Source organism: Streptopelia decaocto, assembly GCF_964273445.1.
Source record: "Streptopelia decaocto genome assembly, chromosome: 2".
Classification (NCBI taxonomy): domain Eukaryota; kingdom Metazoa; phylum Chordata; class Aves; order Columbiformes; family Columbidae; genus Streptopelia; species Streptopelia decaocto.
The window spans coordinates 130462806-130489775 of NC_138655.1; the positions used below are offsets into that span (position 1 = coordinate 130462806).

Consider the following 26970-nt stretch of genomic DNA (forward strand, 5'->3'; position numbering starts at 1 on the left):
GTAAGTGCAACCTGGGCGGGGGAGTCAAAACCCCACTGTTCTCTGTGCTTCTCTTCATAGGCCAGTATCACTGCCATGAAACAGAGACACACCATTTTGTGTACAGTTTCCTCAAGGTGTTGCAACCAAGAGACTACTTTTTGAAAGAAAAAAACAAAACATGCATAAATTTATGCATGTAACATAAATGGTATATTTTATACTAACAATATAGGAAGTTCATCTCTTTAATCTTTACAAAGGATTTTCTTTACATCAACATGCTTTATAAACTTGAACTGAGAGTGGGTTTTTTTTTTTGTTTATTTCTTCTGCTTTCTCTCTCCTACTGCCTCTTCAGTAGGATTTCATTCAGAGGAACCCCTCCCAGTTACCAAGATACCAGACATTTTGTTTTACACATCCATTTGGCTTAAACACACAGACATACTGCCTTAGACCTCCGAATATGAAAGTATGAAGTTTTGCTCCATGACTGCAGAATGGAAAACGCAGACAATACAGTCTTTCCTATGTCCCTGTGCACTCAAATGTAGCTGTGTCTTGGAGAAACTAACTCTCAGAGGCAAGCTGCATACATTTACTCATTGAGTCTGGGGCCTCCCTGCTGAGACAATCAATCATTAGAACCACATGCAACATTGATTTTATGCAATGTGAATGCTTATCCATTCAGCACTGTTCTGAGAACAATAAGTTATTGTCTCAGAAGCTGCTGAACTGTTCTTTCTGACCTACCACTACCCAGTTAGCACACATACTGGCTGGCCAATTAGCAAACACAAGGCTCAAAAACAGCTAAAAACCCAGTTCAGCTGACAGGGGACATGGGAGAGAGCTGCAGGTCTGGAGGGGCGTGTGCTAAGGGATAAGAGGGGAGGGAACCTGAAAGTATAATGGAAGACGAAATAAAAGGACAAAGGAAGAGAGGAAGTATGAGAAATTCAACACCCAAACGTAGGCTTCATCAGTTCTGTGGCTTTTAGTAAATTTTTTTTTCTTTTCATTGCTTTTTAGCACTTAAATCTCTACACTTCTTGCATGAATCTTACAATTGTATTTCTTATTCTAATAATTTCAGCTCATAGTACTTCAATTGATCTTAGCAAGTAATATGCACTGAATGTCCAGGTGATTAATCAACATTTCGTTCTGAAATTTTAAAGACAATTAAAAAAAAAAAATAGTATTGTCCATAACTGGATGCCAGTTGAACAAATAATAAGAATGCTTCTGGTTTCCCTGATGGCACAAACTGACATGGTGATGTTATCTGACTGCGTGATCACTACACAGGAGGTTTTTATAGGAAAAGCTGGGGTTAATCACATTATTGTCAGTCATAAGGAGAATCTGAAGAACAAAGATAGCTCAGTATAAAACTGAGAAGTCTTAAAATTGTTATTACTTATGGCTAGTGAATATTTCACAAATTGTCAATTCAGATCTAAATGCCTTGTATAACTACATACCTCTCCAAATACCATGGAGGCTGAAGATGACTGTCTACACATCAACGTGCTCTATGCCTGAAAACTAGAACAGAAGATATGTTGGGTTGCTCTTTTTATATGTGGCACATAGCAGTGAGTGGATGAAACAAGCCACTGAGATTTAGTTATGTAAAGAAGCTAACAAGACTCTGTCATCATGTTTGAAAAGGTTCACCATCCAACCATTTAAGCCTCACAAGCCCTTCATCCTCTTGGAGAATATCAGTTCTTCTGTTAGATGTCGCATGGCATCTATAAAGGCTTTGCCTCAGACACATGAATAACTCTGGCACTCAAAAAATTAATGGCCACAGCTGGATAGTCACTGAGGCCAGGAGTATCATCTGGCACAGAGATAACATAGTATAAAGCTTGTGAAATACATCAAAGTGCCTTTGCTTTTATACAAATTGGTCTCAAGGTGTCAGAAGACCTAGCAGATTACTGTTCAAGGGAGGAAAACAGAAGGAGAGCCACAAAACCCAAAACCATTCCTCGTACAGTGGTCAGAAGATCAGTCAGAAACAGCCTGACAGAGACCATAAATCATTCAGTCTTACTTATCATCACTCCACATAGCATGCTTGAAATTTGATCAATCAGCACCAAAAGCAGAATAGATTTCCTAATTTCATTGACCGTTTCTATTTCTAATTCCCACAAACCTACAACTCAAACATCCAAATAAATGCAAATTGCACATATCTGGATTTCCAACATGAGCCAGCACAGGATTTGTAACACTTTTCCTCAGCACAATGGTTTCATCTCCCCTTTCTGAACACCATGTACTTGTCCCAGCTAGGGGGAAAACATTCACTACCTTCTGTATACAAAGTGTTCCTATTTGTAAAGTAAATTAACACTCAGAAGCAAAAGTGTTGCTCTATGATACTATCACCTTGCACGGCTAGCTGGAAAGCTTGCCTTTCTGTAGACAAAATGAAGTACAATAGTGTGCAAAGAGGTTCACATGTTTCGGCTGTGTTCCTTTGAAATGATGTCTAGCAGGTCTGGTGAAGAAACAAAATAGAGGCAAGGAAAAGCTATATACTTACTTTCTATTCAGCCAGAGCTTTTTCACAAAGAGAAAGGCTGAAAAGAGTACAGAGATCTTAACATTATCTGCCTTTAATCACGCTAAAGCTAAGAATTCCCTCCTAGTTAAGGAAGAATTCAGACCAAAGAGTAAAAGAGAACAATACAGTACAATCTGTTTTTGATTTAAAATGGTAACAATGAATACTCCTATAAGGACGAGATAAGGTGGTGAACCTTACATGGTGCCAGTCCATGCAACAGAAAAACAAGGTAAATAATTACTTTTATTTTAATAATAAAGAATGCAAATTTCACTCCTGATATTCTCCCAGGTAAGCCAGAGACTCTCGTAACAATGTTAATTCAGTATGTTACATACACACCTATCAAATCAATACTCAAACTAAACTTGCAATATGTTATTATTATTAAAAAATCTATTTAATAACCCACTGTAAATAGTTCAAATGTAAGATATAAGTAAACACAAAACATTAGCTGTACTACGAAGCCTCCATTGATTTCATCAAATCTGTTTGCATGTTCAGGCAACTGGCTTTTGATATCTCCAGAGACAGTGAAAATACTTTCTAGATGAGACCATGTGCGTTGAACTTCCATCCAAATGGAAATGACAGAAACTGCCATGTTCAATTTATTTTGCCAACCTCTCACTTGTTCAGTGAAATATACCACATATTTACTTTTCAGAATCATTTGCAGCTGAACTTAGAAAAACCAAAAACAGTGAAAAACTGCACTAATCAAAATAATTTATCAAACAGAGGAACTAGAACTAATAAGAGTTTAACTAATCCTCCTTTGACTCATTATTGTATATCGTAACAGATATCTTTTAATAAAACGTTGTCCATTTACAGTGTTCAATGATTTGCTTTTAAATGTAAGAAGATATAACCTTAGAAAGCTGTAATTTTGTTAACTTCTACAAGGAAACAGGTGTTTGGCTTTTTTTTTTTTTTTTAGTAAATATAGTTACATAGCATACATATAATTTCCCAATACTAACATCTGGATAAGACATTACTCTCTGCAATAAAGACTCAGGAAAAAAGTTTTAACTAGCAAGTGTATCAAGGGAGTAAATAACATTGATATACTAATGTTTTTCCTATTAATTAAATCCTTACTTGATTGTGGTCTAAAGTTTCAAGCAGCTGTTCATCTGTCTTTAATAAAGGAGCTCCATTCCTGTGATGCTCTTCATAAGAAAATTCCATGGCAGTACATTCTTGTCTAATTTCTCCCAAAACCTTGGGACAAGAAAAGTAGTAATAACATCTGTCTATACATATCATATTGCATATTTTGAGTTGAGAACTTCAAATTATATTTAATTCACAGTAATGGTAAACTACACCACAGACAGGAAGTTAGTTTCACTTGGCTGTGAATTTTGGTCCCTAGGTAACATGAAAATATTCACTTCTATTATTAATTTCTTGAAACAAAAACCTTAATCAAATAAATAGTTTGTTACACACTATTCTGCAAAAGCAGGAGGAAAATATAGGCATTTCTCACCTTTCCAATACCCAATTCTTTCACAGCATCGTCAACTATACTTTGGACTTCATTCTCTATAATACTTTATGAAGCTGGAGTCCCAGAAGGTATGTCAAGGTAATGTCTTCTGCTACTACAAGCCTGACCTGTAAAACAAAGAGACAGCAGAGCACAAAGTAAGTGATCAAATAAGAAAAGTCAGATATAAGCATATAACAGTATTCAAACGGAATCCAAGTAAAAAACAACGAAAAAAGTTATATGCACTCTAAATACTGGACATACTTTCAGATCTGTCCCAAAAACATGAACTTAATCAGTCTAGCTGAAATGTTTCTTCATGCTGTTGCTGTATTTTTTTCATTTTGAAACAGTTTCGTACTGTGACATATTGTATATCATAACACTAAAAGGCAAGTTTATTTTCACGGCCACCATTGAAGCTGATGGAAGCTACAGGCACAGTATTTGCGCACCAGCCTTCTTTGGCAGGGAGAGGGCAGGGGGGGTTTCCCATGTTTTGTTTCTGGTTTGTATTACATCAATTAAAAAAAAAAAAAAAAAAGCTTTATAATTTTAATCAAGGCTTTGAAAATATTTAACACAGGCAAAAATATTTAATACAAACAAAAAGCTTGTGCTAGGCCTGTTTAGGAGCCTTTGGCACTAAAAATAATTATAAATGTGGTTTTTTTTTAAACTGTATGTGAAAAATATTTGGTATATTGGAGTAGAAATATTCTGTTATACTCACACTCTTCTGTGATTTTCTTTCAGCTTTCCAGATTATTTCATTTTGGAATGACTGAAAGTTGAGCTTCAATTTATTTTTTTTTTTCCAAAATGTTTAAAACACTTTTTATTCAAAATTTGGAAACCAACAACCTGCCCATGTTATACCCTAGGAAGAAAATCTCTGGGAGTCTTTTTGAGAAATTAAAATAACTTTTGGTGGTGGTGGTGGTTATTTGTTCATACAAACTTCTTTACTTTTCCAGCCCTATGATCAACAGTCGGGTAAAATGTTTCCTTGTTCTGGCACCCCTCTCTTTTTTTTTTCTCTTTCTCCTACCTGCTGTCAGGTCAGTAGTCTCTCTACACACAAATTCTTAAAAACATATTAGTAGGCTGATACTTCAGGTGGCCTTTCTTTCCTTACCTTCCATTTCCTTCTGCCCATCATTTCCTCTGATCGCTATTAAGAGATGTTCTCTTTTTCTATCCAGAAAAGTTTCTAGCCACATCGCTTGGTTTTCTTATAAATATTTAACATTAATTATTACTGGGAAGTATTCCCCTGTCCCAGACAAGACAGAGAACCTTTCAAGCTTACTGCTATTTTCAGGCTCAGCAGGGAAAGAGTCAGGTGTGGAAGAACCTTCTAATTTAACAAGCCAGGTCTGCCTTAGAATCATGGAATCATTTTGGTTGGATGAGATCCTTAAGATCATCAATTTCAACCATAGTTCTCTTAGTTCTCTTGAGATAATTTGGTCTTTTTTTTTTTTTTTTTTTTTTTTTTTTTCTGAGCAAGGACCACAGATTCACTTCTCAGCCCACAAGATGCCTCTGTCTGAAACCTCAATCTCTGCTCCACTTACACATTGAAGAGTTGGCAGAAGTGTCTTCACCACATGGCTGACAGTCCTGCTGCATCTATGGGTAGAGAATGAAAGATCATCTCAAGGGTATCTCTGGCTGAATACTTACACTTGTCACATTTGTGACCCGGTACTGGTGTCTGTCTCTGATTGCAGCATTTTGCAACTCCAGTGTTGCGCTCCATGATGACATCAGATTCTTGGCCTTTTAGTCCAAGGCCCTATACACATCCCAGGAATGAACTTTTCTATCCAAAGACCGCATTTTCTAATAAAGGATTAAAATAATTGCAATAATTACTTCCCATTGACAGCCACCTTGTTTATAACTTTAAGAAAAATTTAAGGGTTTTGTCAGAAAACTCTGCTTTCCTGTTGCATGTGCAGATGTGTGGGACAGCTGTAAATAATACAATTCTAGGGAAGATTTTATTGGAGTCAGTAGTTTATGTGGTAGATAATGCAAAGGCTCTGGAAATGTACTTTCCAGTATGGCACTTAAAGTAATGGAACTGTGTTAACACTGCATTTGCACTGTGATTTTATTGTTACAGTTGGATCAGAGCCATTTACTTTACCACAGCCCAACAAATTAAGTCCAATTTTCTTATTGGAGATAAAAGTATCAATAAATTTAATATATTCAAAGCCTCCATTCAAAAGTATAAGGGAGACCTCATGCACACCGAAGCATGATGAACATGACACAAGCGATCAGCTCATGGGCAGTGATCAGCACCTTCTCTATTCCACAACCTGTCATATGTGCCCAGCGACTGATGCAAAAGCAGAAGGAGAACACACTTATCTCAACACTCATTTTTACCACCCCTATCACAGCATATGACCCCTGGTATTGCAACGAGCTAAGTAGAGTGTTGTAATTTTGAAGCATTTTAAGCCAAGACATCTGCTGTATGTCTGATTCTTCTCTTAAAGCACTACTGATTGGGTATGTGATGAAAGCTATTTATTCCTGAATTAAATCAATGTGTAAAGAAAAAGAAACTTTATACCCATTAGGTTAAAGACTTCCTTTCATACTCAATTATTATTGTTCTGTAGGTGTCTTACAAATAGCCTGGGGGTCTCTGTTGTTATTTTTGCTTCATACTTCCCCTGTCTCATGGGAACTGTCTTCTGCAGGGCTAATATCAACAAAACGTTGAAAATACTTAAAACAGAAAGGAGCATCTTTGCTGCAACTTCCAACACTCTGGAGCTATGTCTTAGATCAGAGCAGATAAACTTCTGCAAATTTCATCTGTCTCTCAAAATAATGCCTTCCTTCTAGTGGGGTCTGTCATAAACCCCACCTTCTTTATTCTTTCATGTACTGCCTCAATTCAGAGGCACGACAGCATGGTTTGACCATGTATAATACCTCCACAGGGACTGCAAACTGATCCAGAAGAATAAAGTTTTGAAGGAAAGCTCCCAAACCAAAATATGTCCAGAACATTCAGTCTGGATACAAGCAATAAATCCACTGAAACATCAAAGTGGGAGGGAAGAGTGAGAAAGGGGTGGCACCAAGACAGATAAATTGCAGAAGGAGACAGCTATGGAACCTGCCTTGGCAAAGCTTCTGAGCTCCATGTCCATCTGTTCCACATTAATCTGTCTCCACTGGGTTTTAGCCCAATCATCAATGCTGTCCTGAAGCAGAAAGCACAGATAAGTGTCAACAACATTTGGTAAAGACAACCTTCTGCTACGTAACAGATAAATGGATACAGGGTAAAGCCAGTCACACAGCAACAGCTCCTGAACCTTATTTTTTTCAACCCTACACCCCTACTACCTAAAAGTACACAAAATAATCCATCTCCTCAAAATTTAACCCAAAACCCAAGCATTTAAACAGTTGCAATATTTCAGTATCTGACAGGTATACATACATACCCTTCTTGTGCTTTTAAACACACACCTGTATCTACTGATAATACAGATACACCTGAGAGATGTGGCAGAAACTGCCCTGCACCCCCTCTTGGTAACACAAATGCTAAGCAAACAACTATGGAAAGAAAATCTAGTGCATGTATTTTTAACCTTACCTATGAAAAAAACTTCTAGAGGCAAAGAGAACTTTACAAGGCTGATTGCCCATACAGGTCTATACACTGATTTTTCTGGACTCTTACTTCTTGTCTTCTACAGTCTTCTAATGTACAATTCTCAGTTCTGAAGTGGAATTTTCTGGCTTTTTGAATTTTTACTCATTGATTTTAATTAGTCATGTAAGTTATTTGCACTAAAAAGGCCAAAAATGAAACTACGAAGGTTGTTTTGCTTTGGGATTATCTTGAAATTGGTTAACTCGAGAACAGAGATATTTTCGCTCTGAGTATCCTAAAACACAGCAACTATAATTTCAAAAACAAAAGCAACATGAAAATATTCAGTATTTTAAACTTCTAAAAAAAAACACAAAAAAACAAAAGAAACCCCACACAACACAAATCCCAAACTATAAACACTTATAGGATCAAATTAAAATATAAAATTGAGAATATAGTCTAACTTTATATTTTTTCAAAAATCTTACATTAATATAAACACTAATATTCCAAATTTCTTGAGCAACTGCACTTCTTTTTATCATTATTTCATTTGCTTATAGCCTGGAATAGCTACTTCAAATAATTTTGTGGGTTCCTGTGTTGGTAATATTTCATTTTCCAGCATTTCAAGCTCTTGATTAACCTTGAATAGGAAAAGAGCACTCAAAAAAGCACAGTTATAGTGTATATTGAGCTTAGCTAAACCTGGCAGTGAAATCCACAGATCCCGTATATATTATTCAATATAAGAAAAGCTGAGATCAATTATTGTAAAGAGGTTAAAAAGCTGCATTTGCATTGTCTTTCAAAGCACCCAGAAGGCTTATGAAAAACTCTACATTTGAACCATAAAATTAAAAGTGGTACAGAAAACAATTATACTCTTACAATAAATCTCTTAACTTACTAAACCACTTCTTCTTAAAGTTGTACAAATATGAACAAACTCTCTTCACAATCTTTTTAAAAGATCTACTAAATAATCCACTTTAGATTACTGCATTATGCACATTATGCTGACTTTTTAAAAGAACATGAATAAAGAATATGAGCAAGTACTCTCATTTTTGTTATTTATTTTATCGGTGAGTATATGCAACACTAGAAGAGAAGCAAGAGAAACCTAGGTTTGGTATTGCTAGAATTATACCAGCTTCTTGAAAAAAAAAGAAACAAATTCCATCTGCTTACCCTGATGAAACACAGGTAATGACACCTGTCATTGATCACGTCCTCATAAAAAACCCAGAGATAAAAAAGATTGACCACAGAAACCAACATACATCAACTAAACTGCATTTTCTTCTGATAACTGCAACCTCAGATGCCTGAAGAGGAGTTACTTTGTGCTTTACTGACACAGCTCTCTTCTTAACAGCATTCATTTTTTCAGGCAATTCCAATTTAATAGGGTAACATCATCATGAAGGAAAAAATATCACAGTATCTCACATGGCAGAAATGTATCAGTAAAATGTGTATATTGACAGTGAGGATACCCAAGCACCTGCCTATGAATAAGAAATAACAGTGGAGGATTTATTTAACCACAAGCTATACTCTTACGTCATAGCTTTTACTCGAATTTTTGTCAACTCTAAAATAATTAATTTTATGGATCATTTACTTAATGAACTCAGTAATTTCATGTACATTCTCATAAAACTTCATTCAGAAATATGTTGGGGATCTTCCACACAGTAAAACAGCTCCACTCCTGCTGCTTTATTTTAAAATATAGAAAGCTGACCTGGAAATAGCTTTCTCATTCTACAAGTGTCCCCAGGATCTCCACAAAAAAAAAAAAAAAAAAAAAAAAACACCAAACCCAAACAATAAACAATGAAAAACAAACAAACCCACAAACCAACAAACCCCCCACACCATTCCATTAGGATGGGAAAAAAACCTGACAGGTTCTTTGTCTGTGTCAAAAGAAAGTAGAACAACAATAAGCCCGAATCCAAGTCACTTCAGAGTAACTAGAACACTAGTTTAAGGTACATGTCAAAAATCCGACATTTATGTTCCTAGTCATCCCTTCTATCTGGCTTGGATCACATTGACAGAGAAACAGAAATTCCACTGTGGACTGGAAAACTTACTGAAACTGGTAAGATGTTTTCAGATTGACTAATTAGATTATCTGATTAAAACTATCAGTTGAACTTCTACCCAATTGTATGTAATACTCTTTACAGTGTAGTGCATCTACCAGAACAGACCACATAAAGGTCTCTCATATGCAGATGCTTCTCTAGACAAAAAGGAGGATACACCCTCTGTGTATTAGCAATGTCAGTAGTCAACAGCTGGAATTGTTATTAATTGTTATTTAATTCATGTCTGTCTAATACTCCTACAGGAGCTTTCCATTCCTTGTGCTGCCATGTAAAAGCACGTTTACTTAAGGATCAGGAGAGAAGGAAGAGATGGGACACAATTTTCACATAACTTGGATGTCTAAGTCCCACATAATTATCTTTGAATGTCTTGCCACCATAGAACAATAATATTTTTCTTTCTTCCAATCCCTAACATTCTGTGATTCACATAATCACAGAATGTTAGGGATTGAAAGGGACCTCAAAAGACCATCTAGATTGTCGTGTTGACCGATCCAAACAATCATTGTGCAAATCTTTTACAGTTATTGAAAATAAGTTCTGAGAGCACTACTGAGTACATTTCAATGCAGAAACACGAAGTGTTCAGAATATACCAGAAATTTTGAACTGTATACACGCACAACATGGATGTTAAATTTACTGGAGTAAGAGACCATATTATGCAGATCACACTTGTTTAGTGATTAGTGATGCCTCATTTAAGGGCTGTTAACTTTCCACTAAATCAGTGACTATGAACACTTACAGATGAGGCAGAGTAGGATCAAAATGTCTCTATTTGTTCCTTCAGTTCTTTAGACCATTTAAGGTTTACTGAAGTAACTGGTATATTTTTGTTAATTATTCCATTCTTTTTTCTGCCTACTTATTAGAACAGAAACGAAGCCATTATGCACCAACAAGAACATAACTTTTTATTTTCACATTGCGGCATACCTTTTTAAGGTGTTCATCATGTATACATCTGCAGTTACTCAGTTCTTCATAATATGTTTCCAATCAAATATTGTAATTTGGGCTAAATATCTCCATCATGACTGATTTTTGTAGAAAGCTTCCAAAGATAGCTAAGAGCTTGAAAATAAAAATTAGAAACACAAACCAAAACAACAAAAAACAGCAAAAAAGAAAACAAATTAAGCATCAGAATTCTCTTCCTTTAATACTCTACTCTCTATTTGATATCTCATCCAAAATTCTTCTGAAGTATTGGAACTGTACCAAGCTATACTATGGTTATGTGCCATGTGCTGATAAACAGACCACATATTTCCAAATAAGCTCTTAAATTGTGCTAAATAGATGAATTCTAGAATGCCAAAGAACAAAAAAGTTAGCTTAGATCTTAGAAAGTACAGAATGAGGATTTCCAGACCCAGGCATCTACCCCACACTCAAGATTCTTTCTAAATCCTACCCTGCATGTTTCTAACCTATCTGTTTTCTCTCCTTTTTCCAGATATAGTCTCTCTCATAAGTCAGTAGGGTCTTCCTCCAGTGTCTCACACCAATACAGTCTTAATTATATGTTCATTTTTTGATGGGTGGGAACCCTACTGCTGTAAAAAAAATTACCAAACAAGAGGGAAGCAGAAGTGGTTTCTCTGAGGATAAGTCATCTTCCATTCTTTTTGCTATGATTAAAGACAAGTTATCTGCCTTTTGAAAAAATAGATTTAATACTGTATTATCTGAATTCAGCAAGAAAATAAGTTTAGAAACAAATGGGGTAAATGCCAGCATTAAATGCAAGATACTCATTTAAGTGTTAGCAATGCCAAAAGCAACAACCTAAAGGAAATTCATTTGCACAAAATTTGTAGTTGTGTTTATCATTACTGCCTTGTACTTACCACAACTAATTTGCAATAATTTGACACAGTTCGAGTGCAATGCGTACAATGCCACAGACATGTATGGCTAAAAGGGACTTCAAGAGTGAGTAGACTGTATTCCTGCCCCAAGGTGAGGTGTGCTATACCTCTGCCATTTCCAAGAGATGCTTTTCTAGCCCTCCCTGAAACTTTTGAATAATGAGGAGCTTGTAACTTCCCCTAGCAATCTCTTCTAGCGATTCATTACATTTGGCATAAAGTGGTCTTCCCAGTCATCAGACTTGAACTTTCTGTACTTTAAATTAAGTTCATTATGTTCTGGACGTAGAGAACAGATTATTTCCTTCGTGTATGCAGAAGTCTTTAATGCATTTGAAGATTTATGTCTGTTCTGTCTTCTCTTCTTTAACCATCAACAGATCATCTTTCCTGAATTGTAATGCTTATACTTGCGCACAGTACTCTGTTGGAGACCTCATCAATGGTCATTAAAAGGTGAGATTTCTCCTTAACAATCTTTCATACTTACTTCTTTCTTAATAACATGATATCACTTACTCAGGTTCTACATAGGACAACTCCTAACTTGTATTTTGAAGAACTGTTGCTGATCAGTTGTTCCCTTTCTTACATCTGAACTATTCCTGCCTAAGAATAACTCGTACTACTGCAGAAACACACTCCAGCTACCCAGGCCAACTATGCCATACCCTGGATGGAAAGTCTGGATGCACCTGCCATCCATGAGATTCTCCATACCTTGTGCAGTCAAGTGCAAATACTGAATGTCAGCGAGTGGGGCATCTGTCTGTTTCTTTGAATTATGAATCTGGCCTCAGCCATTAGTTAACCTCTGGAAAGAACCTGTACTCAGAACATCATTAAAATGATCGTAGAATCAAAGAACTCAGTTTGATTCTGCAACTGAAATACATGTTAGTCAGTATTTCTGGGCATTCCATTCACAACTATCTTACCTAGATATAAAGTATAATTTAAACAATGCACAAAACTATTTTTTTAATAATAAAGAACAGATTCATATGTACGGATACTGACCTTGAACATGGATTCTAACCCTGAACAGTCATGAAATCCTATACAAAGAACTGAGGCAGGACATCTGTCAGGATCCAGGATTTGGGCTTTAAATTCAGTATAATCATCTTCAAACTCCTGTAATATTAAAGTAAAAATAAAAACATATAAAATGCATTTCTTTTCAGTAGGAAGAAAATAGGGAGAAAAGATAATGAGCAGCATATGGTTACACTAAACACACAGCTGGCCTCTGTCACTGAACAAGCTTCTGAGATTATTTTATTTCAGGTTTTTCAGTACTATTTTAACTGATGAGCTGATCAGTGCTACCTAACAGTGATGCTTTTTTTTTTTTTTTTTTTTTACAGAAACTGAATTAGAAACTGAAGTACTGGCTTAGCAATACAGATTATTTTTAAATAACAGCGTAAGATCTATATGTGTGTGTAGCAGTGCAAGATCTATACATGTGTGTACTAGTGATATAGACATTTAAAAAAAAACAAATTATTAAAATATTTTGTTTAGGAAGCTTGATAAGAGTGACAGACACCTATGTCAAGTAATATCACTCCTTACTTTTATGCTGTTTCACCCTGTTAACCCTCCCATTAAACAAAGGACTTCCCAACAAGTTTTTACAAGCCCAAATTATCTCTGTTTATAATCCTTAAGTAGGATATTATGAGCATCAGACTTGAGCTACTCAGACACTTGAAGTCAACTCACTAAGTAAACAGTATCTTTTGACTCTGACTCATTGTTACATTTAATTAGATTAAGAATCCACAGCTACCACATGTATTAGGCAACAGAACAACAGTCATTTTTTTTTATAGCACAGCTGTACTTTTTTAATACTCAAGGTGATTAACCGTGGCCACAAATGAGGTCTTTTGGATAAATAATACTGGACCAGAAAACATAGGTCCATATTAATGTAACTTCATGCTGGCTCTAAAGGGAGAGCTCCAGCATCTTCTGCCTGCTCCTGTAACACAAGCAGTAACATGTCCATGTAAAGCTACACTTGTCCCTTTGTAAAATATATTAAACACTGATCATCTTTGAGAAAATATTCCTTTTTTTTTTTTTCTTTACAGCTTGGCTGTATCTCCATTCTGTTGCAAGACACTAGAAAAATAAGTAAAAAGCAGTACCAGTAGCCAATATGGATATTTAAATAAAATGCAGCATCTTTAGAAAGGTATATCAAATTAACTTGTTTATTTAACAATTTTCTTTTCTAACCCACTCACCCCTCAACTAATGTGGGTTTTGTTTGTTTGGGTTTCTCTTTAAACACACTGCACAAACCCCCACATATATAACAAAAACATATGATAGGATGAACTACATGCACTTCTCCATAGCAAATAAAGAAACTCAGATTTAGTTCTGTGACTGGGTGTGATATATATTTAAAATATATATATATTTAACACATCAAGAATGCTTGTAAGGCAATCACTCTGAGAAGTCCATATTTGTGCTCTGAAAGCTAAACATCCTTCACTCCTCTTTGGATTCAAACCCCCATTGTCACGCCACCAACCAGACCAGTGCTCTGTTCTGGATTTTGGGCCTTTGCATCCACATATGAACCAAACACCTCACATTGCCTATTCAGAAGCACGTGAAACTGGTTTTTGGAAATATGCGGACACTATTCATACATCATACACTGAATAGCATGAACTTTGAAGCTTCTGACAAACAAATTAGCTATAAGATGACAGCTATTGTTTGATAAACCTCCTGATTAGTACTGTCAAACCCAAAGGCGAATAGTTTCTGAAGAAACTGGGAAAAAAAAAAAACAACCCGCTTTACTGATGACAGTAAAAATAGCACAGTAATTGGTGCTTGGTATTCCACTTGAACTTCTGTCAACATTAAGCCTGCCATACATGACTAAGAATGGCTCAAACTTGAAAACTAACACTCATTGACTGTGCTTTACTTCACAATAAGCTGGAAAGTCAACAAGCTTACAATCCACAATGATCATCCAGATACATGCTATAAAGGCTTCTTTTGTCCTAAGACAGCCAGGTCACTAAGGAAGGACTCACTGCCTCAAAAACTTATCCACTTAAACCACTTTACAATCTACATCTGGCCAAATATGATAATTGCTGTACTTTAACCAGAATCTTAAAACTATCATTCCAGTGTCTCAGCACCATTTACATTTATGTACTGAGTATGTAGGGAAACCTTCATAGGAGTAAATGCAAAACCAGGCGAACTACATACAGATGTGAGAAGGGGTGTCTTGAAACCACATCTCCTACAGACAAGGATGCTTCCGAGCATCCTGCTGCCTCAGAAGGCAGGCCAAAATAAAAAACCAAAACACACAACCAGCAGTAGGTCTCTGCTGCCACTCATACTTTCTGAGGCTGCTTTGTAGCTTTGTGTGGTGATTAGCAGGAGTTTGGTATGAATGGGAAGGGATTTTATCAAGAGTGACGAAATTGAGAAGCACAATATAGTGAGTCCTAACCTGAAAACATGGGAAGCTTTGCTGTGGATTTTAAAGCAGTACCAGAGATATTAACAACTTTGCAAGGCTTCTTCATGAATTAAACCTGTGCCATTTATTTAGTTCAAATCTGGTTTACAACTATTCCTTTGGGTTTTTAATTACCTGGATTAAGCCACATATTTGCAAGAAAAATCAGCATGCATACACACAGAATATATTTCCTACCACATCTAACAGAACAGTACATTTTTCTGTTCTGCTAATAATTACACTATTAATAATATCTATTATTTTAATAGCAACTTTAAGATTTCAGAAAAATTTGCTTGTTAAAATAACACTTTACCCAAAGCATGTGTTCCTTTCTCCTTACTGTGCGGCCAAAAACATTGTGCAGTAGGTCTGAGCTGAATGCCAGCAAAGCTGACACCCATCAGAGAGGCTGAACCCACCTCCTCATTGTCTGCAGCTGTGCAAATCCAGTATGGCTTGTGGGTAAGCAGGTGTCAGGAGCACAGCAAAATGGCAGGGACACGCCTAGGAAAGTCAGCTGGTCTGAGGATTTTGGGGGTCATCCAACAGAGAGACAGAATTTCATTTAAATGAAGTGCATTCAGCAACCAGATTAGAAAAAAGTATGTTTTTAATGTCAGTTACTTGGGGTGATTGAATCGTGCTTATGATGGTGACCTTTTGGATTAGGATGGCAAAGAAGAGAGTCATCCTGGGGCACCCATTAAATCTGCAGCTGGCACTGGGGCATTGTTACTCCCCAGCTTCTGCCTTACGTGCCCTGGCTGGGGCACACACCTGTGAGGGGACAGATGGGGGGGCTCACCAGCCTACTCACTTCCAGAGAAATTTAATCAACACCTCCCCATTCTCAAAGACAGTGGGTCCAGGGCCAAAAGGGAGAATGAATTTGGCTGCTGTTCTGCTGGCCATACCTGTGAGGGGGGCAGTCACTAGGCACCTCTATTCCCCTCCCCATGCATAAAGCTGAAAGCATCCTCTGCGCTGGGAGCGGAGCCTGTTCTGAAGGCAGCCGAGTGTTCCAGCCAGCAGGCACCAAGGCCGACCACATGATGCAATAGGATGCTTCTATATCTGAATTTGTGTTAAAAGTGAATTAAATCCTTCAGAAAGCACCATTTTCCAACTTCACAGATAGGTCTAGCTATGAATTAACACCAAAAATGTTTAAAACAACCAAATAAGGCTTCTATGAACAGTAATAAACATTCTTTCTGTCTTATCAGATATGCGTACCGTGGCTGTTAGTGAGCATTGTGTTAAGAACTATTTTAACTACTATTGCAAGACTTCACTATATACCAATCATTTTTAAAAACTTCTCTATTTTTCAAGTAGAATCAACTGATTTTTTTACACTAGAACTGTATATAAATTATACCCTAACAGTCACAAAAAAAAGCTCACAGAACTGACTGTCTGCAAAAAGTAATTAATAACCCTTTGTTGTTGTTGTTTGGGTGGTTTTTTTTTTGTTTGTTTGTTTTTTTTTTGTTTTTTTTTTTGTTTTTTTTTTTTTTAATTTTGGCAATGTGTGTGTGTTGGGAGGAGGGGGATTTCATTTCAGTTTCTCCAAATTTATTTCATTCTCTTAGACTTCTTTGGTAAGAGTCATTTGAATGCTTCTCTACATGTAGCACTTCTAAATAATTCTGTCATCTAATCAGGAGAAAGCACCCAGAATTCTTTTCTTAAGAAAATGAATTTCTAATTTAACTAGAAGTGGGAGACACTGAACACAGCTGCGCAGTCATCTCATGTCTAGTTCTGTTCAGCACTATATAATTCCCAGTTTCACAACCTTCAAGTTCACAGACATTTTAAAATAAACAAGAAAATAACAGCACAAATGCCCATGCGCGGGGTACAATATTACCATGTTATTATAATCTGGATGATTGTGTGCTCTCTTTCTGAAAACTTCACAGCTTTCCAGAAACTCTTCATTGTTTCTGCAGACATGCCCACTTAAAATTTTCCCTGCTGTTCCACCAAACTCCAGCTTTTCCAACTCTTGAAATTCCAACAGGTCAATTAAAGGTTCCTATATTAAATTAATAAACATTAATTAATGGTATGCCTGTACAAAAAACAGTATCAAACCTTACGGTTTAGATGCTTTTTGCCTCATCTGACCTTCTCTCTTCCAGTTTGGCAGAGTGAGAAGTTAAAATCTGTGCCATCTTAAATAATTAATACAAAACAGTAGTGGAGGAACAACAGGTAATTCCAGTAAGGCTTTACCCTGGTTGAGCCACTTATAGGATTAAAAGACAAGTGGAAGCTAATCGTCCCATAGAACATACAAATTTAACTCCATTTTCATTTTATCAGATTAAAAAAGCCTAGATTAAAAAGGGGAAGTACTACTAAACACATACGTTCCTGTATAAACACATGATTTATTATCATAACACAAAATGTTGCTATGAAAATTAAACATAAATCTTTCTCAGAGGAGTAAGATTGAACCCACTTCATGCTCCTTTTCAACATGTGCCAAGTTAATTTCTGTGGTCTCTGATTTCACTTGAATGAAGTAATTGTTTCATGCCCCAAAGGGATGGAAATAACTATTTCCTTGTGTGTCTAGAAACACATACCACCTATTCTCTTCAGGAGCAAACCAGAAGAGCACCCTCATCAGCAGCCAGTCTGAACTCCTCCTGCAACTGCTTCCAGGCTCAGGAAAGCATTAAAAAAGGCCCCAGGAGCAGGAACCATAAGCTGTTCCCACCTTATACAGCTATCCTAGCCACAATATTAGAAAAAATATTCTACACTCCTTTCCCAGCCTCAGATTTATCATCTTCCCTTGCTTCTTGGCACAGATTTAAAAGGGGAGCTGAAGAGTACTCCCTCATCCAAGGACTAGCCTAAAACACCACATTTTTTTCTAGCTATAAACAGATGACTCCTTCTCCGTTCTTAGAAATAAACAGATGCAGTCACCGTGCTAGGGAGGAAGTCCCAGCCATGGGCTGCATGTGAAGGGCAGCACTTTTCTCAAGCAGCTTTCAAAATTCTGGGAAAGGCAGGATTTAAGAAACATGTTTTTCATTTTTCTTACTGTTGATACTAGTCTGCTCCTTGTACAGCATTCTATTCAACACTCCTAATTTTTCCTACACACTGTAATTTTGCACTCTAGATATTAGAAACCTGAGTCTTGCTGTCTGTATAACTGAGAATAGCCCACGTATCTCAGATATTATATTTATCCAGCAACATAGATGATAGGTAATACCTCAATCTTCAGTAAGCAGTTCAGGGACACATCAGATTTGGAAAACAACATCTCAGATCTGGAATCCCATGGTTTAAATTTCTTGCCACAGGTGAAATAACTCTGCAATCTCTTTCTGCGAGTAAAGAATGAACTCTTAAAGCTTTCTAAGGTAGTTTTAGCTATTTTCACACATGTTCCAATGGTTCTTCAGCTTCTCCTTTGAAAAGATTTTTCTGATGAAAGATACAACCTAGACTACATGGAATGAAGAAGAAATTTTTTTTTAAAGTAACTTTTAAAAATTCAGTCATGATATGAGTCATAAAGCTACTTTCCACTTTGTATAAGAACAGAAAAATAATATGTATTATCTTTTAAAATTGTTATCCCTAACTATCCTAGTTTGTAAAGTATCTCATCATGCATCTCTCACTTTTGAGATACTCCCATAGTATACTCAACCTGTTACAAGTCCCTCCAGCTAGACTGACCCTGATTTATCAACTTTTGTACAGTGAACTTCCAACAAATAATGATGAAGGGACTTTTCTCCCCCAATAAAATTATATTGGAAACGTATTCACCTGTTTGCCATAACACCTACAGAGCCTTCGGCTACTAATTCTCACATAGCATATGTTGTGCCAGCACATACAGAAGTGCCAACGTAAGTAGTTCTAGTTTTTTTCATTTAGTAAATTAACACTAGAGGGCTTCCCTCAAACTCAGAATCAAACCTAGGACACATGTGTACCTAATGTATAATTCTGGACAGTAACATGAATAACCTGAAAGAGAGAACCAGGATTCATGGATAACACTGTCTGCATGCAGTAAGCTGGGAGCAGGGGTGGAGGCCAGGGTGAGTAGTGATGAGGACAGGACTATAGATTGTTTTTTGTTGTTCTTACTTTATCCCAAACCAGTATAACTTGCATTTATTACAGATTCACAAACACATAAGGTTAATATCTTTAATTAAGGCAATGCAAGTAGTGTTGGCAGATGAGGGGTGGGGGAACTAAAACCTTCTCCTGGTCGTAGTTCTCATTCTATCTCCCCCTGCCATATTCTTCTAGTTCATATTGCCATCCCTCCTAGGCATGTCTTGCCCTCTCTTTCTCCCAGCCTTACAAGCTAAGAATTATGTATGGCTCCATCCAAACTTTTTGGCACCACTTCAAAACATGCCATTTTGGGCTGAGATCAGGTTCCATCCATCAGCGCTTGTCTTCTAACAGAGTGCAATAATTTGACAGGCATTCCAATGAATTTCAATGAAAATTTTATAAGTTAGCCTGTTAATGTCCAGTTTAAACATGTGACGAAGAAGATGGTGCAAAGTCAGAGTGGCAAAATGGGCCTTGCCATATTTTGTAACACAAACATATAAACAGACAAAATGTACATCTTGTTCACTCCACCCTTACCATCTTCTATTTCCTTGAAAAAGTCCTGAGAAACAGGATAATAGCTGCTTTCTTTGGCCTTTAAGATCTTAGTAATTTTTTGAACAACAGGACTCTGAAGCTAGAATTTAACAAAGGAGAAAGCAAGCAATTAAAGATCAAGGCCACCTGTCAAAAGCATAGAAAAAGAAGGGAAGTACAGTATTGTGATTGTACAGAGCTCTTCTCTCCTCATTCCCCTTTACATTTAAGGATGAACGACACTGAACTTTGGAATTTCGTTCTGATCAGAGGAAAACCATAAGAAAAAACCTTGAAGGCAGATCTAAAAAGGCTGTTTATGAAGACACAGATCACACCTCCAGTTTTATTTACTAAACAAAATTATGGCCAAGCACCTTCTCACAAATTACTGGCAGTAGAACCTTTGAACAGTTCCTTGAAATTATTCCAGATGTGAAAAATCTTCATTTTACTGTTTAATTTTCTAATAAATAAGTTACATGGCAATTTGGTGTTTGAATGGATGTTGAGAGTTTAACATAAACGTTAAATAGATTTTATTTAATAACTTTTTATTACACTTTGCGAGCCTTTACAAATAGGGGAAATAATATATAGCAAAGCATTTTAATAAAATATTAATGGAACATTAGAGTTTACATTCTTCCTTTTGCACTCTATTTTTCCCATTTCAGTCCCTTCATTTAAGCTAATTCATCTGTTCTCCCTCAGTTTCAGGTCCACACTTAAGCTATTCTGCCTGGCACACCTACTTCACTGCCATGACATACAACAAGGAGCTGACCCTGTCCAAGGCTTTCAAAATCATTTGCTATTGACAGGATTATAAATCTTTGCTTATTCAACCACTGATTATCAATCATCTCTGTACACAGCCAGCCCTAAACTGAAATCAAGCCTTTGGTTTACTTAAACAGTGAGTTCTCTGGGACATGACTTATGTTATTGCTGTTGTTATATGTAACAGACGCATATGACAATGATAAGTGCCACGCTCCTTTTTGATGCCATCCTTTCAGATTAGTACCAATCTCATTGAAAATGATGAGGCCTTTTATGATAAGGGTACAGTTCACTCAAGGAAACAGAGAAATGCAATCTATTGGAAACACATTTAAAAGGTAATTCAACAGAATAACCTTATTGTGTACTCTTGAAGCACAGCTTCATGCGATTCTGGTGACTCTACAGACAGCTTAAATCTTGCTTTTGAAATTAATAAACCGAAAATATAGATTCTTGTAATTCCACGTTTTCATATGACAGAGCAATTAAAATGTTTAAAATACATTAATTGCACAGAAATGACATTAAAACACCTTTCAATGCTTAGAAAAAATGGAGTAATATAAATACTATGTTGGGAACACTGTTTAATTACTTTCTCACTCATGCAATTTACTACCAGTTTACATCTGAGACTCAAAACCACCAAAACGAGCTCTTTTTCCCCCTTTCTTTTTTCCTCTCCTGTGTTGCATAGGTCACACAGTAGTCTTTCCTTACTTATTTTCAGCATATATGTGATGCAAGTCAGTCTTTGCTCCAACTATGAGAATGGGAAGAGGAGTTCTTCCTGACACCAGTCCTTTCAAAATTTGTGTTTTATTTCACATGATTTCCATGTGATGTTCCATATCTTAGGAAACACAGCCTGGCCAGGACCTATGGTTTTCCTTATTGCTTTGAATAGGTACTAACACTTGGAGGCAAAGCAGAAGAAATAACAGTACTGTTATTACAAATCAGTAATAACAGTAACTTGGCTATTGGTGCCACATTGCAAACTGCTCATTTAAATCTGAGAAAGACAAGCTAGCCCAAGCCATGCTTCTCAAACTTCTGACTATTTGAATCAAAATCAGCTCTATATCTTGTTTTTCTAGCCACATTAACATCTACCTGAATCTCAGTCAAATTGTACTGTAGATGGAAATTATGTTTTTGGACAGTAAAAGTTCTCAGTCAGCTGAAAATTAATATTGAGCAGCTTCAGAAGTTTACACCACTTGTATTATCTCCTCCTTCCCTCAGAAAACAGAAACAGATTGCAAGTAGGGGAAGAAGGAAGCAAGCACAGTTCTGTATTCCCCTATAGCCAGTATTTTCCTAGCAGGAAAACCAAATCCTTTTAGTAGCACAAACCCTGCTTTCCATGGTTTAATAGCCACTAGTATATACCATTTAAAGGCAGTTTACTTGCAGGCTATAAGCTCATACTTAAAATTATTTCCTAGAAATATGCACCCATGATATCCTTTTGAAAGATATTTTCTGTGATGCAAATGCATAACACTGATTATGATTTTTTTTCAAGTTCACACATCTATTTTAAATTCTTCATCTTCTTTCACTACTTAAACATTTCCTAACTTCTCTCCACGTTGTTTCTTAAACCGTGTCAGTACAGGGTTGTGCTCAGGACAGCATGTAGAAACTTGCAGCATGTTATTGTTTGTTATGACACTTAAAATTAGGCATGTGCTCAAACAGAAATTATTTTGCTGAATTAGGTCAAAGCCATAGATTAATTAAACTTCACACCAGCATCCCAAGTGAGCTTCTTGGAGGAATGTCTTCATCAGTGTGTGGACTTGAGTCACTTCAGGCCCTCATAAGGCTAAAAGTACATTATTGCAAAACATCAGAATAGATGAGCAACCTTTGAGTGACAGAGTTCAGGGAGACAGAGTTCTTGCTATGAACTCAGTGCAGTTAAAGATGTGCTGCTACATCTATACTGTGTCTCTTTTACTCCTCTCTGTGCCAGAGTTATTTACAAACAAAAAACTGAAAAATAACACAAACGGAAGCAATAAGGAAAATAGTGGTGCAAGTCTGCTCTTGCATAAATAGTTACAAACCCGAGGTTCACTTTCAGGGTTTATTTTTGCTTGTTTTCATGGTGAAGACATGAATTGCACAAGTGCAGCCACAGCATACCTGTTGCTTTGCACTTATAACTGAACTGTGCTGTGTAAGCAAGTGGGCAAAAACACAAGCCAGAGAAGCTAGGATGAGCAGCACGGTGCTTCTGTTTATCTGTTTTGACATTAATTCCTCTCCTGAGACCTAATTTATTAGGCCCTGATAGAGTAACAAACGGTTTCTTCAGCACTTTGGAGCTCGCACTCACTCCAGGACTGCACTGGAGCACCTCCAGCTGCTCCAGCATGGTGGAGCCCACACCAGCTCTCCCCTCCTCAAAGCCTTCCCCAGATCTCCCACTCGGACCAGTTCCCATCTCACCCATGAAGAGGCGATGCCTTACCCTGCTGCACGCTCCTTAGAGACTCGTAAAGCTGACATTAACTTAATGAGTTCATTTGTGGCTTTATGAAGGAGGTTATGCACCCTTAACATAATAAACTCCTTAAACTTCCCAACGTTCATAAATCTGACAGGGTTTGGGTTTGCTCCAGTGTGGAAAGGATGAGCAAAAATGACATTTTGGGGGTTTATTTTGCTGTTGTTGAACACTAAAATCACAGTATGAGATGTCACTGGAGTTTAGAGATAAGATTTAAAAGTCAAGGCTATAAATGAAACTCCTCATATATATACTGAGCAAGCACTAAATTCACATGAAAATCTCTACTCTTTCATTTCTCACTTTATCTCTTCTTTGCAAAAGTTTTTAATATATTTTGTTCTAAAAATATTTTTTAAGCACTTTTTGCTGAAGACTATTATTTTTATAACACAGGAGAGCAACACATGGAGACTGGAAGTTCTGAGATATTTAAGTTGAAAACTCCAGCAGGTGATACTGCTGGGAAATTTTGGCTTCTCTCTGCACAATATGCTAGTTAAGTAAACAGCCACAATAGTGCTACAGATACTGTTTGTGACAAGTACATCTTAGATATTTGTTTCCATAACATCAAACCAAAGCAGAAATAATCCCACTCTCATTTTAAGCAGAAATACCTAAGCCAGCTGAATGCTTGTATCAGGTTTCACAAAAATCAGCTTCCTTAATAAACACAGATTTAGCAATGAACTGCAAACTTAGTTGTCAACTTCCTCTTCTCTTTAAGCCAGCCCCGATTTGCCCTCAGCCTTTTTCTCTTCCTCACTAATCCTCAAAAAAAAAAAAAAAAAAACAACAAAAAACCTGACCTTTCCAAAGTGCCCAGCAGTGGATTTCAGATGCATTCAGGTTGCTGTGCTTGAAATCCTTCTCCTTTGAAGCTGATGGGAGTTTTGTCATGGGCTACAATCAGGAAGAGATTTCCTTCTTGGCAGGAGAGTTGCCGTTCTCTCCCTGCCCCTATTCATAACTCCTGTCTCTCAAGATCAAACTGCTGAGATAATGACCAGCCTGAAATCTGAAGGCTGCTAACAAAGTACTAAAGGACAGAAGATGAAAACTATTCTTTTTGTCATTGCCACCAGTATTTATACACAGTATCTGGAATACTGTGGCATAAATTGCACACACTTATACCCTTCTTGAAATGTCAATTTTTGTTATAGAACTGTAGCAATAAGAACTGTAAGCGTTCCGTGAAATCTGTTTGGCTGTCCTGGTCTTAAATTTGTGCTTCCTGCATCCCAACTATGGACATGAATCACTGAATATTGGTCTCTTCCTCAATCCAGAATTTGTTCCTGGGATCTGTAAATACAGAAACTTACTCAGAAGTAGGATATTTCCATTCAAAACATGTTATTTTGATGAGCCAATGCTTTTCAAAATTTTGAGAAAGAGTCCCAAATAATAGAGGTCAGAAACACAGATGTGACTCAGGACCTGCAAAGAGCAGTACGACAATTTTTGCTTTCATGACACTGCCTTTTCATACCAAGCATAGATCCGCTGTCAATTTAAAGCAGAGCTTCAAGTGCAATTTGAAGGGAATTTTTACTGAAAGGTACGAGTCTGGTCTGGGTTATGGCCTCTCTGTAATATTTTAAAGATATTCATGTAGACTCAGCTACACTTCAAAATGAAATATTTTGTTCTATTCCCAGAACTTTAACAAGCCAAAGAAAACCCAGACATTTTGTACACAGCCCTAACTCTGAGTGTCTACTACACAGTGTTGTTAATAAAGCAAGAGGTTTCTATGCAACTTTAAGACATAAACACTAAAAGAAATTGCACATATATTGATTTAATTACTTATGCCTTATTCTTTAAGAATTTCTCATGTAAATACTTGTTTTCATGTCTTATAAGAGTTATCAGGAGTTAAGCTGAGTTTTGAAATCCTGTATGTGAATCTCCTATGATTTACATTTCAGAATCAGCACAGTTTTGGGAAAACTGGTAGAAAACCAAATACTACTTCTGTTTATTACTGCCCTCTTAGGAGCTTTCCTCCTTTATGAGCTGTAAAAGCCTTTAATCGTGTGACTTAATAAACTGTTTTTACATCATATAGTCAGCAGAGAGTCAGTTTGAGGTGATGATTCCCTGCGTGCTGGTGTGGCAGTTCCCCCATGCTGCGGCTCCTGCAGGAGAGGCGGTTCATCATTGGTGCCCACAAGGGAAGTGACTCATCCCTCATCTTTCACAATGACATAGACTGGACAAGAAGGACAACAACTATCGCTGCATCGAAGATGGCTCTAGACACCTGAGCACAGGAAAGAATATATACCTCATGCTGCAAACAATTCAGATGACAGCAGTCACATGCATTATAGGAAAAGCAACAAAATGAAAATAAGAGTGACACGCCACACAGAAGTAAGCCTCCAGCAGCAAGCCGTCTCTGAGGAGTCTATAGAGAGTGGAGTAGCTGCTTTTTTTAAAGAGTCACTTTTTTTCTTTTAGTAAGAGTTATGCTGCATCACTTGTCTCTGCTGCCAGTTAAAACCTCATCCTTGTTTTTACTGCTTTATTACAAGTATTTGGCTATAAATACCTCTTCTATAAATGCTACCGTATGCTCGAGTGGTGTTTGAGGCAGCTTCCCAAACTGAAGGTTCTTTCTGTTCTCCATTCCAAGGCCTTCTGTGGTCTTCCTCATGGCACTGATAGCTTTCTGCATCACTTCATGTGGCATCTGAAGCAAGTAAGATGCAGGTTATCAGTTTGACTGTGGCACTGTTTGGACAAAATAAAGACAATGAGGAGAACCTCCACTGCCCATCACTGGTCTCCAACAACCAATGCATCACACAAGTCAAAATCTCAGCCTGTTTTGTTGGGACTGAGGGGAGAAAGCAAGGCATATAAACAGGCAAGTTGCAAATCCAAAGAATGTTTTCCAGAACACCTATACTACATATACACACTCCTAAACCTGCTTTTCCAGTTTCCCTATAGATGCGCATTGACCTTTCCCAAGCCTTTGGGCTTGGAAACATGGTCATGCAAATCAGCTTCTGAAAACTATCCCTGGATACTGCACACCCCCTTTCATCAGTGCCATATTTCAATATACATAATTGTATTTAGTCATCTATATTCTCTCTGCCAAAAATATTTATATTCATATCTTCCAGAGAACTTGCTTTTTCACTAGCAGATACAGAATTACGGTCATGCTTCCAGGCACAAGTGAGATTGCATTTTAGGACATGAGATGAGACTGCCACAGACCTAACTCTGCTCAACTCTATACACATGATTCTTAAGTTGGTGGGCACCAAAATAATATTTCTGACAGCATAATGTCACTGTAAATTATGTATTCATGTCCAAAAATAAACTAACTCTTCAAAATCTTGTTTGCCAGAGCTCTGTATTTCATGACTTGGCAGCTGTGCAAATTACCGTGAATTTCACTGTTTTCTCAGAAATACACAATCTGGATTTTTCATTGAAGCAAAATACTTTTAACCTACCTGAGAAAGTTAAAAGCCATAACTGAGTACAGGGTGGTCCCAGTTCACCCCACCTCACCAACAAGCATATATAGCATTAAGTGACACTTATGGCCATGTTGTAGCTCCCTGAATACCATCAGAGGACAAAGAGAGACTGAGGCATCTCCTCAGCAGAGGAATAATCCCCTCAGAGAAGGTCATCATGCTCCTGGCATAGACCAGCAACTAGAAGTAAGAAACAGCAACAGCCCTGGCCATACCACAACTC

At 37.0% G+C, this 26970-nt stretch overlaps 1 long non-coding RNA gene across 1 annotated transcript; it reads right to left on the bottom strand.

Annotated features, from left to right (window-relative positions):
• Nucleotides 1–10812: 10812 nt before the first annotated feature.
• LOC309436986 lies at nt 10813–25899 on the bottom strand. The gene is made up of 3 exons (XR_014183451.1): nt 25796–25899; nt 12752–12868; nt 10813–10931 (listed from the first exon to the last, which is right to left on the bottom strand). It is a non-coding gene; the product is annotated as an uncharacterized lncRNA (long non-coding RNA).
• Nucleotides 25900–26970: the final 1071 nt, after the last annotated feature.